Consider the following 9,898-nt stretch of genomic DNA (forward strand, 5'->3'; position numbering starts at 1 on the left):
CTATTCTGGAATGTCCTACGGTACCTTAAGGACAGGTGTTGTCGAGAATTTAGACAGTTTTTTTTTTCTCTCACGGAGAATCTCCCATTTCTGTGTGTTCGTCTACAGACACTTGTGGATTAGTGACTGTCAAATCTGTTGAACGAAAGCCAAACTGCCCCTCAGGTGGTCTCTGCATGCCTGCATGTGTTTCCTGGGAAGGGTCCCTTCTCCTGCGCTAATCCCAGATCCCACCACCCTTTTTTCGGACATTTATTTACACCTGTGGAGGGTGGGGGGGGGGGATATCGTGGTGAAAATCATGGTGTTAAGTGTTCAAGAAACAAATGTGTCAAGATGCTGTGTTAAGTCTTGTACAATGGACATCGACAAGACCTGACGCCCCGAAAAGAATCCTAACGCCTACGGATCAGAGAAATCTTCCAGACATATTCTAGAACTTTTCAATCTCGTTTCGTTCGCTTCCTCTTCAGTGTCGTCTTCCATGCTGACTGGGAAATGTCGGTCTCATGATGATGGTGTGTACGTGAGAGTCTCTGTGTGTCCCCTTCACCTTCTCTGGTTAGCGGAGTTGTCTGAGAGGGACGTGTTTGAGTGCGCATGCCTAAGTGGAACCCAGGTGGAAGAACACCTGGGATAACAAATCGGTTCCGTCTTGCTGTAACTTTAAAGACATTTTTGCTCTATGGACATTTGCCGTACTTTTTCAATCTTATTTTAAATTTGCATTTTTTGGGGATGCTAAGTTATTACATATTTTTGAGAATAATATTATCTCTACAGTAATTGAGGCATATGTTTTGTTTTTGTTTTGTTACATCAATTGTTTTTATTGACACGTTAACACATTAGACTTAAAGATAGACCGAGCTGAAAATATTCTGCTTCCTCTGTATTGAGTTCAAAAGGGTAAAGGTCTAGTTACAGGAATAGTCATCATTAATAGTCAACATTGCTGACCCATATTATCAACTGGAAAGTCGCCATTCCTATTACTCTGGATCTAGCTCACTGGTACTGTTTCTTTCTTTCTTTCTTTCTTTTCATTGGCTTATGTATGGCAGATCAAAGTGAATTACAAAGGTCACTATCTAGATAATAGCTGTGTGACCTTAATATCGACTTGACCTACAAACGTTAATGTACTGTACTGCAAATCACATGATGGTTAATTACTGACTTGTTTTTTTTTCTTTTTTCTAAGTACACCAGCTGTCAGCGCAGAGCACTGTGAATGTGCTGCAGCTTCCCAAGCCCTTAAACCAATCCACCAAACTCCATCACCATTTGACCCGCCTTTGACCTTTTTATGGCCCTCGGATTATTTGTTGGCAAACAAATGGAAAATTATGTTTTAGGGCCATTAAGAAAAAAATAAATGTGAAAAAAGAAAATAACTCAAACATTTTTTCCTGTATGAGTAAGATGCATTGAATTGTAAATAATAGAGCAAAGCAAGCATTTCTCTTTCAGTATTTTTACGGTAATCATATGCAAATAAATTATTAAAGTGATATCTAGTATTCTCTTTGATTTCTCTGTGGGTAAGTCTGACCATATGTCTTTGTGCAGCCCATCCATGAACAGAGGGAATAGCAAGTACACTTATGTGCACAATACAGTAGGCTACTTCAGAATAATAATATTGAGTTGATATTGAGTATAGCTTGACTCATTCACTTTTAAGACTAGTCAAACACAAAACAGATAGACCCTTCTGTCGTCCTTCCATCCAGAACACAAACTCTGTAACGTTGCATCAGTTTAGTCTTGCCAGTATTGACGGGGGGAGCCGTCACCTGGCAACACGCTGACTGCGGTGGAGAGCATAGCTAGCTCTGTTCTGTTTCTATTGACTGTGCTGAACCTGACCCAGCCTAGAGGGAGGCAGAGCCCTCCTCTTGCCCCGTGAGAATATTTATGCTTTCCTGGCTCTGGATGCTGAGGTGGCAACTGTAGGATTATAATCTCTCAGGGTAGAGATTGATAGTGACACGGTCTTATGCTCCATGTCCTTGGGAGAACGGACACACAGGCTCAACATGGGAAGCACAAAGTACAGAAAGAGATGGTCCACCATACACTAAAGTTGCAGAGAGGGATACAGCTATGACGTATGAGCTACTACAGTACATGACATTAGATGGGCTGTTTGGCCTTCATGGTATACATTCCAATAGGCTATGTGTACATACCTAGCACAGCACCAGACCTGTGTACAGTATAGCAGCGTGCTTATCTGTGAAGCTGGCTTACTGGACAGATTTTCTGTTGAGAATATAGAGAGGTAAACTCGAAAGGGAGATCATACAAGTTGAAAATATTACAGAGCCTTGAACCTTGACTTACTGTGTGGTGGATTTTCATATGGTTCAAATTACTTTTAATTGGTATTAACAGATATAGTCTTGATATTGACTGTCTAAAAAACATTTGACAGAAGTTGGGGTTTTGCTATTTATTTTCAACAATAGAATCCATGTTGTGCTTCTCTGGGGATCCACAGAGATGAGCTGAGGAATCTCTCAACGAGAATGTTTAGACATCTTGGGAAATGACAGCAATCCCGGTGGAAAATACTAGACACCATTACCACAGACTATTAGATAATTAGAAATCAACAGCTCATCTATTGCCTAGATTTTTATTGAGCATGCTTGATGGAGTGAAAATGGAGGCCGCTGCGTCTAGATGACACATAATTTGTGTATTTATTGCTTGCTTGTCCTACACTGATCAATGGCACATGCAGCTCAACATCAAATATCTATATATCTCCTGTGAGATTCCTATGATTGCTGGGACATTACCAAGCACTGTGCTTTTACACTGTACAATCACACACACACACACACACACACACACACACACACACGCATGGCAACGCACAAATACACTCTCGCTGTGAAAACACATGCATGGAAACACATTCGCATGAAAGCACTGGTGAAAGTACACACACACATGCACACACACACACACACACACACACACACACACACACACATACACATCAAATTGAGTGCCAGTGATTTGTCAGGTTTGGTGTGTCTACTTGTGTACTCCTATGAATCCACCAGTGACTATCCGCCTGAGCTCAAACATTCATTTGCCAGCCTGTCCAAAGCGAATTTAATGCCTCCAATTACAGGGGGTCTGCAAGCAGGCAGATTTCGGGCGAAGCTTGGCAGCAGCAGAGTTTGCTACGCATCAAGGCGTTTTAACAGAGTAGTGATTTGCTGCTAGCGGGCCTTGTAGCTGCCAGCGCAGGCTCATCACTGGAAAACTACCCTCTTTATGAAACGCTGCTCAGCCGAAACTGTTGGAAGTGCTGCAAAAATATCTGTCTTTGAAATGTGCTCTCTCACTCTGTCTGAGGAAATGTGTGTCTCTGACAGTGGAGAATGTCTACAGTAACTGTTTTGTGAAAACCCTATGGAAATGTTTCAAAAGGACAAAGACAAATGGGTATTTAGCAAACCGTTCTTATTTGAAATACCGAGTTACTAATCAGTTGAAAAACGGACCATCGGAAATATCCATCTGTGTATTGTGGCACACACGCACACACAAACACACACACACACACACACACACACACACACACACACACACGCCTCACTGTCTTGGTTTAGTTTGGTTTCAGAGCATCTTTGTCATTGATGTCTCGACTTTCCAGTGTTTTTTGGGGGGTGGGGGTTGGGGAGGGGGGGGGTATTAGCATGACAGTGGACTGTGTGTGGTGAGGCGGCCCCCCGGCCCCCAGCCTCGGCCGTGATCTGCTAAAGATCCACCTGAGCCCACCGGTGATTACCGGGGTGTCAGTGCGGGCCTGAGCGACAACAGGGGGTCCGGGGTGCATTACAATGTGGCGTCGTGGCTACATTCACCTCCACTCCTCCCACACGCTGCTGCTGCCCCCGCCCCCGCCTCTGAATACCAGACCAGGATATCGTCATAGAGGGCGGCTGTAGCTCAGGATGTAGAGCGGGTCGTCCGATGATCGTTGGGTCGGCGGTTCGAATTCCGGCTCCTCCTGACAACACGTTGAAGTGTCCTTGGGCGAGACACTGAGCCCCAAATTGCTCCCAATGAGCAGGCTAGCGCCTTGCATTGCAGCTGCCACTATTGGTGTGTGAATGGGTGAATGAGAAGCCTTCATTGTAAAACGCTTTGGATAAAAGCACTATGTACTGTAAGTACAGTCCATTTACCATCATACCTTTAGTGGGGAGGGGAGTTCTGATACTGTACTCTGCTCTGTACAGTGCACGTCACATGGCCGTGTCTCACGAGGACACCTCAGCGCCACGTTCATTACGAACGGGGGTGGCTGTAGCTCAGTTGGTAGAGCGGGTCATTCAGTGATCGAAGGGTCAGTGGTTCGAATCCCAGCTCCAACTGTCTACATGTCGAAGTGTCCTTGAGCAAGACACCTAACCCCAAATTGCTCCCAATGAGCAGGTTAGCACCTTGCATGGCAGCTACCGCCATTGGTGTGTGAATGGGTGAATGAGAGACCATTGTAAAGCGCTTTGAGTGCCGCTAAGGTGGAAAAGCGCTATATAAGTGCAGTCCATTTACCATTACGAGATAGGAATCAGGAAGTCAACCTAATGTGCCCCATAGCTGGAGTCACAGAAGGAGCTCTCAACATCGAGATTCCAGCTGCTCCCCATAAAGTAGATAGATAAAGTTTATTTATGTTATGTTTTTTATGTCAACACACACACATTACAATAGTATCACTAACAATTAACGCATTGATGACCACTCATGTGGAGTTATGAGACACCAAATAAGAATCTATAGGAAAAAGCGTACATAGTACGGTAAAAACATCACAATGTTACAATCAATTACAGTCAATTAAATTAACAATCGATCAATTAAAGTATGTTACTTTGTGCTTACTCGCTCACGATATTTTCTACTTCACAACATGAATTGTAGCTCTGGATGAACCCCCTCCAAGGGGAACGGAGCTGATCCCTTACTTGTTGCTCTAAACAGCCTAAGTGATGGACACTTGCTCTAAAGAGGCCTGCTGGGTGAATTAGCATGCATGTGAAGGGAAGAGGAAGAAAAGGCAGATTATGCATTTGTATGTTTGCTGATGAGATTGAGGGGTTTAGGTCCCACAAACCTCCCATCTGAATGACAAATCCTACCAGGGAGGGGAGAGAGAGAGGACAGAGAATAAAAAGAATAGTTAGTCTTCTCCCCATAGGCCTTTGAGTAAACTTTCTGGGGTGTTTGAAGCAGGGGTCTCGGAGCAGATGTCTGAAATTTGGGAGAGAAAAGAGGGGGAGACCCACGGGGTGCTGGAGCCAGATCTTAAGCCTCTGAGTCCTCCTAAGACCATCTGAGTATCTGTGCAACACAACCATGAAAGGTTTTCTTTGTTATGAGGTTATTTTGAGAGTGTGTTCGTTGTGGCCCACAAGGCGTGTTGACAAAGTTGTGAGTGAACAGACAGGCAGGGCTTTGGGGACCATCTCTAGTACATCTCCACACGTACAGATGTCTGTCTGTTGAGAGGAGGACGGACAGAAGACCCTTTCACTCACAACTTTTCTAGCCATTACTGAGGCTGATGGCTTAAGTGGTTTTATGTAGGGAAAAGTGTGGTAGGAATATTATAAACTTTCTCGTCTGCGTATGTTCTCTAACTCCCTCCCTCTCTCTCTCTCTCTCTCTCTCTCTCTCTCTCTCACACACACACACACACACACACAGACATGCACGTACACACACTGTGACAGATTCTTATAGCCCAAAACTACCTGTGTATCTGAAATAAATGACCTGCCAAACATATGATGGGCAGGCCAGAAATCCCACATGACTACACTGCAGAGACTGCTTTCAAGCAATCATCCCCATGGTAACACCTGACACCATCTATTCATCATCCAGTCTACAAAACTGTCACTCACTCACTCACACACACACACACACACACACACACACACACACACACACACACACACACACACAGCAAGACATACAATTTAACTACTATAACCATTTATGGCCACCACACACAGTACACAGCTTAGCACAATTAAAGCACCACCATCTTGTTAACCTGTCAGCTGAGCAGCATGTGTGAGTCACATAAAGTCTTGTCATTGATGGACATTAATTGTTGTGTATGAATGTGACAGGTGCCCGTGCCTTGAATGTGAATTTATTATGTTGATTTTCAAGCAAAGACCAAGGCTGTTTTTGGTCAAAATCGTCTACCATCTGTCAGTTTTCTAGTCTAGGACAGAGCATTGACAATATATGAAGAAATGTGGTCTTCCTCAACTCCTGAACACCTTCGTTCTCCTCTCTGTCAGTCTACTGAGCTTCCAGTGTGGCAGCCCCCACCCTCTGGAACTCTCCCCCCCCAGAGATTCTTAACGCCCCAATCTTGGACATCTTCAAATCAGTGAGTGAGTGAGTGAGTGAGTGAGTGAGTGAGTGAGTGAGTGAGTGAGTGAGTGAGTGAGTGAGTGAGTGGGATCTGGTCTGTTTCTGTTGTCTGTCTGACTTGTCTCTTTCTGTCACAAAGCATTGTTGGGTCTCTTGAAAGGCGTTATATAAATCGAATCTATTATTATTATTATTATTATTATTATTATTATTAGTCTATTATTAGTGCACAGAGCCTGTGGAGCCGTTGTGGTCTCGATGGATTGATCTAGCCTATCTAAAACTGTCCAAATGAATGGTCGGGTGTAAATTACAGTGGGTTTTGTTAGAACCAATGATGTTCACCACCCAAAATGGACTATATCTGCAAAATGGAATCCAAAATGGACTGCACTTATATACCCAAGGCTGGTAGTCATCCTGCCACAGGGCCGGGAGAGAGACACATCCATCCTCACGTCATCCCTCTCTCGCGGTTCCTCATGTAAACCCATACGTTCCGGCCATGCCCAGGGTGGGGTTCAAACCCGGGTCTCCCACGGGACAGACACAATTTTAACCAGCTCCATCGGCGTGGGTGGATGGTAGGCTATTCATACTGGGGAGTGAGTTTAACCAACAACTCGCTACCTACATAGGACTCACGAGAACCCAGTTACACTTGGCTTCACACCGTGTCCTCATAATGCCTTTGAATACAATAGCCTCCTACGTGTTCTGAGATTAGATTTGCGTTTGTCTTATTTATTTAATTAATGCTATTGTAAATGCTATTAAGAGGAAGGTAAAGTGTCAGACTCCGGAGGGATACCATCATATCCCACTGCAGGAGCCGGGAATAATGAGGTGAAAATCAGTGGCAGCCGGGGTAGACAGCTATTCTGACAAGAATACCTCCACTAGTGTCAGTCAAAGTGTACGCTAGCAGTGGGTCTGTGCGGTAGCCTAGCCTGCTTCCTGGATTCCTCCAGGTTTAATGTATCCATCAAAGGGGATCAGAAGGAGAGGATTTATAACTCAAAACATTGTGCACCGGGAGTGTGGAAGGGAGTCTTCGCTAAACTCCACTGCGCTTCTGATTCCGCCTGCTCCCTGCTGCCGGACCGTATCCATGGCAACGGCGGAGGGGAAGCGCGCGCTGTTAATATGAGTGTGAGCTGGGGAGGGGGGTGTGGGGGGGGTGTGGGGGGGGGAGGTGGAGGGGGGTGTGGGGTGTGGGGGTGGAGGGGGGTGTGGGGGGGGGGGGTGGAGGGGGGTGTGGGGGTGGAGGGGTGTGTGGGGGGGGGGGGGGGAGGGGGGAGAGTTTGGAGAGGTTGACAAATCATTTTGAGAGAGAAGATCGACCCTTCTGCCAGGGACCGCGTCCAGCCGGGTAAATTAATACCAGTCTATATGCAGATAGTGAACAGAGATGGCAGAGGGGGCAATTTAACACGTAGCCTTGGTACCACTAGATAAGAGTGACACATCTGAGGGGATTTTCACAAGTCTATGGTTCTTGGTTTCAAACCTACTTAACTTAACTAACTAACTAACTAACTGTGACTTCGTTTCTCAAAACCTCAAAAAGACTCAAAATTGAAACATTGAAGAGAAAACTGGTTTTGGACTGGATTGTTTGGATTGGACTGGATTGTTTATCTCACTTTCTCTCTTGACTCTACCACGGGGCCTGCGGGCTGCCTCACAGGCAAACAGCCAGATACCAATTATGATTTGACAAACAACATTTGTTTTGCTGCAATAGTACACCAGCATATAACCTACTTAATTACAAAAATGGACACTAATTGAGTCCCATGCTGTATATGTAAAAATATGTGAATCTCCATGGCAAACTGTAACCCAGAGCTCAGTCTCCCCCCTCCCTCCTCTCCCCCCTGAGCGCCTTCAGTTCCTTCACTGAGCCAAGCGCCTACTTAGTGGAGCTCAACAAGCCTACAGTACAAACTTACTGTCAGGGTTTGCTAATATTGTCATACTATACTAGTGTCAGGGTTTACTAATACTATCATAGTATACTAGTTTCAGGGTTTACTAATACTGTCATACTATTGTCAGGGTTTACTAATACTGTCATATTATACTAGTGTCAGGGTTTACTAATACTGTTAAACTGTAGGCCTTCTAGTGTCAGGGTGTACCAATATTGTCATACTATACTAGTATCAGTGTTTCTAATTCTCTCATTTCTAATACTCTCATACTATACTAGTGTCAGGGTTTGCTAATATTGTCATACTGTACTAGTGTCAGAGTTTACTAATACTGTCATACTATACTAGTGTCAGGGTCTACTAATACTCTCATAGTGTCAGGGTTTACTACTACTGTCATACTATACTACTGTCAGGGTTTACTAATACTGTCAAACTATACTAGTGTCAGGGTCTACTAATACTCTCATAGTGTCAGGGTTTACTACTACTGTCATACTATACTACTGTCAGGGTTTACAAATACTGTCAAACTATACTAGTGTCAGGGTTTAATAGTATTGTTATACTATACTAGTGTCAGAGTTGACTAATACTATCATACTATAGTGTCAGGGTTTACTAATACTGTTAAACTGTAGGCCTACTAGTGTCAGCGTTTACTAATACTGTCATACTGTACTAGTGTCAGGGTTTACTAATACTGTCATACTGTACTAGTGTCAGAGTTTACTAATACTCTCATGCTATACTAGTGTCAGGGTCTACTAATACTCTCATAGTGTCAGGGTTTACTAATACTGTCATACTGTACTAGTGTCAGAGTTTACTAATACTCTCATGCTATACAGTCCTACTAGTTCTGATACCCGTTAGAGCAATACATAGCCTAATTGGCCATTTAGTCCATTGTAGGCAGCTAGAATGCTGGGGGCGGGTTCTATTTGGAGCAATATCTCTATTGGCTGGCGGCTCAGATCAGTATTTTATGTTAACATTAGCCAAAACATACAATTATTTTAAAAATCCGTCCCTGTCACGGTCTGCCTGCGACCTCTGCCGATATCCGTGCCAAATATGAATGCTGTCAGGCCGACGGTGTCCGAAGAAGGTCTGGACAGAGGGACAGCAGACAGGCTGAGAGTAGCTCATTAATGTGTTAGATGTGTTAGATCCAGCATCCTGTATGCTACATTGCAACTATGCACAATGAGAAACAAACATGAATATAAAATGAATGAATATAAAAGCCTCATCATTATTGATTTGTTCATGAAGATTTATCAGCATTTAAAAAAAAAAAAATCTGACTACTGCTGCTGCTGATTGCATGTGCTTCTCTGTAATGTCACAGAATAGAGATTGAAAATGACATTTCCACTGAGGTAAACCAGCGAGTGAAATGGGTTCGTGTTGGTTTCTTAGGAGATGACATTTTCTTTGTGGCTCTTGTCATCAAAGCACTGGCGTGTATTCAACACTGTGAATTCCCTTTAATCTGATTTTGGTGGAGGGACCTACAAAGAAACTATTGCTTA

Source organism: Borostomias antarcticus (assembly GCF_949987555.1).
Source record: "Borostomias antarcticus genome assembly, chromosome: 24".
In the NCBI taxonomy this organism is placed as follows: Eukaryota; Metazoa; Chordata; class Actinopteri; order Stomiiformes; family Stomiidae; genus Borostomias; species Borostomias antarcticus.